This window comes from Pleurodeles waltl, chromosome 5 (assembly GCF_031143425.1).
Source record: "Pleurodeles waltl isolate 20211129_DDA chromosome 5, aPleWal1.hap1.20221129, whole genome shotgun sequence".
In the NCBI taxonomy this organism is placed as follows: domain Eukaryota; kingdom Metazoa; phylum Chordata; class Amphibia; order Caudata; family Salamandridae; genus Pleurodeles; species Pleurodeles waltl.
Window position 1 is genome coordinate 454,924,693 of NC_090444.1, and position 3,765 is coordinate 454,928,457.

The following is a 3,765-nucleotide window of genomic DNA, read 5'->3' on the forward strand; positions in this document are numbered from 1 at the left end:
TTTTCTAATTTCTCGAAGTTTAGCATGATATAAATCGTTTCCTTCTTAGCTATTATTTGCTGTTGTCATGTTAAATTACATGTTGAAAATATGTCCCTTACACTAACATGTTGCAATGGAATGTGACCTGCTTTCAATGTTTGTAGTGTCCAACCTACCTGCATAATGGACCTAAGGTGACTCTGTCCATTGTGTAAAGGTAATATGTCACTCTGTACTATGTCTATTGCAGAAGAGACAATGTTGTTCAAAGTGTATTTCCGGCTGGACCAGATGTTAATCCCATTACCTACAACAGCTAATGCTTTCTGTAAACTTTCCTGATCTATTTGCCTTAACCGGGCAGCAGCTTCTTGTTGGGGAAGTTTCCAAATTTCATTATATACTGCATATAAGAAGCACTTTCTGCGTTGTCTTCTGGGGCCTAACAGGAATCCTGCACATCTGTATCGTTAGACAGGAGACTGAGGTGTTCTTTAACAGCATCTAGTGATGAACTTTTAAACCATTGCTGGCATAATTTCCCAACACTATGGCCCTCATTATGACAGTGGCGGTAAATCCCACTTACCGCCATGCTGACTGCCGCCAACATACCGCCGCTGCGGCGGATATCCGTTCACTTATTATGACACACACACACCAATCCGTCACTATTCAGCCACAGACACAAGTCCGCCACACCAAAGGTCAGTGATAAACTGGCGATATCAAAACCCACACCATTACGCCAACAGAACTACGCCCATCACATTATGACCCACGAATCACCACGGCAGACATTCAATGGTGGTAAATCATTGGCTGTACATACCGCTGCGCTCAAAATACACACACACATACAAAACAACACCACATTGGACAATTCAAACTACACACACCTGACACCCATACACACATCACACACCACACCCACACACACCTGCACCACTATAAAACACACTCCCACATTACCCACAACCCTTTACCATTACAAACAATTGCCACGAGATAGACACCACAGACAAGACCAGAGACACACACCACCATCACCAATACACCACTGACACACCTCACAACACACACCCCAACACATCACCCTACACACCCTCACCCACACTACTTACACAACACCAGTGGCACCACAACAACACCCCAGATTCTCGGAGGAGGAGCTAAGGGTCATGGTGGAGAAAATCATCCGGGTAGAGCCACAGCTATTTGTAGCAAAGGTGCAGCAGATATCCATTGCTAGGAAGATAGAGCTATGGCGAAGGATCGTGGATAGGGTCAACACCATGGGACAGCACCTCAGAACAAGGGATGACATCAGGAAGAGGTAGAACGACCTACTTGGGAAGGTACGTTCCATTGCAGCAAGACACCTGCTCGCAGTACAGAGGACTGGTGGTGGAGCCCCACCTCCTCCCCCACAACTTACAACATGGGAGGAGCAAGTCTTGGCAATCATGCATCCTGAGGGCCTGGCCAGAGTAGGAGGAGGACTGGACTCTGGTAAGTCAACTCTATACTACTATCACCCCCCCTACCTGCATGCCATCACATACCCCTACCCTCACCCTCACTCCCATCACTCCACCACTTCCCACACACTCCACCATCACAACCCACTCATCCCAATGCCAAGCCCTGCATGCCATACCAATGCATGGACACCACTCACAGACCTGTATGGACACCTATCACTCAGATTGAAGAGCTGTGTCATGTAGTGCACGAGAGTTCATGAAACTATTTGTTTCATTTGAAGATAAACTGTTGAAGTCCGCCACAGAGACAGCCATCTCGGCATTGGTAATTTGAAGTATGTGAGTCTCAAAGTCCATAGCCAGCGTATTTACAGAAACATCATTCAGGAAAGATGCAGGGACTGAGATTCCCATTTTTAATCTCTTTGAAGGCCTTTCTGGCTTCTCACTGCATAGGTTCTTAGATTTGAGCTCGGAGTGATGAAACCCAGCATCAAATAAATTAAAACAATCATTTTCGCCATTGGTAGGTAAGTTATTCAAGTCTTCTGTTGCAACAGGCACATGATTGGCTGGTACGCGGGCTAAATTTTCCAATGTAGAAAAGCCGTCAGACAAGCAGTTCACACCAGTCATTACACTATTTGTCAATGCTGGTAAATCATTCGTAGTTATAGAACTCAAGATGCTGAGTTGTGGGTCAGGAATGTTTTCAGTCCTGCTGTTGGGATTTAAGGCTGAAGAATATTCTGCTACTCCAAAAGCTTCCACTTCATCTACTAAACGATCCATGTAATCCGTTACACCTGGATGGTGGTTATACCGCTTCTTTCCAAATCTTGTTTGCTGAGCAAAATAATCATAACGTTCCGATTTCTTCCACATATAATAAAACGCAACACATTCTGCAACATTTCTGGTAATCACCTTATGCTTTTGGATAAGATAAAAATCCTTCCCATGAATTAGAAGTCCAGGCTTAAAATTTCTGCATTCGTCTTCTGTCCATGCAGCCATATCATCAGTTACAGTTCTTCCATTGCAGCAATACTTCTGAATTGCTTCCTTTATATTGAAACTACACTTAAAAAGTTCATAGAGGGCTTGGTCATTGTCTTTTGTGTGTATCCTGGCAGAAACTTTCTGCGTAATTTTTTGTTGTGGAGTTGTTAAGGAAGTCTCCAGAAGAAACTCTTTCACTTTATTCTCAGGAAGCACATCTGGACGCCATAGCAACTGATCTTCACCATCATCCAATGTTTCTTCTTGGAGGCACCTGCCCTGATATGGTGGAATTTCTGCTTTGGTGCAGGACCCCAACTATTATCCTTTCACCGATCTTCTGATGAAATCCCATAACCTGCTTCTCCATCTTCACCATCCGACTCATTCAACTTTGATCGTAAGGGTCGCGGGAAGAAATCAGTTGCTTCATGGGAAGTAACAGAGGGGGTCAAATCATCAGCAGAAGATTGGGTTTCTTCATCATCACCAGACAAAAGGTCCTTTGTGATTTCCTCTTTGTCAAGCGTCATGTCTGGAAGTTCATCAGCAAGGTCACTTGGAGAACTATCAGCACTAGAACACGTTATGACTGGAATTGCAGATTCATATCCATAGGATGCTAGTAGATCATCTAGAGGCATGTTTCCCTCCTTTTCTAAATGGCGGATTTCTGAGTCGAAGTTTTTTCCACCCTCCATCATTTCTTCTTCTTCAAGATTTCTCTCGTCGTCATAGTTATGTACCAACATATCTGCAGTAGGGTCAAAATCATGATCCTCAGAGGATAACGATCCAACATGCCACTCACTGTCACTGTCTCACCCTCTAATTTCCATTGCTTTGTCCCCCTGAGTCACATGATCCACACCCCCTGACTTCCATACCAATATGTTCCTTCCTCTGTTTAACTGTCATTCCCCACCTAAGCAGCACAGGTGTCGGGTCATTGCTAGCACATCCTCACCGCGCTGAGCTAGAACTTCCAAAGGAAGCCTCCGCCATCTTGGTACCTCTAAGCGAACGAACAAGCAACACACGCCCCAACACATCACCCTACACACCCTCACCCACACTACTCACACAACACCCGTGGCACCACAACGACACCCCAGATTCTCTGAGGAGGAGCTAAGGGTCATGGTGGAGAAAATCATCCGGGTGGAGCCACAGCTATTTGGAACCCAGGTGCAGCAGATATCCATTGCTAGGAAGATGGAGCTATGGTGGAGGATCGTGGACAGGGTCAACACCATGGGACAGCACCTCAGAACAAAGGATGACATCAGGAAGA

The 3,765-nt window shown here is 45.2% G+C and overlaps 1 pseudogene; it reads right to left on the reverse strand.

Moving 5' to 3' along the window:
- Nucleotides 1-1,682: 1,682 nt before the first annotated feature.
- LOC138297268 (mesoderm induction early response protein 3 pseudogene) lies at nucleotides 1,683-3,302 on the reverse strand (annotated as a pseudogene).
- Between the last annotated feature and the right edge of the window lie 463 nt (nucleotides 3,303-3,765).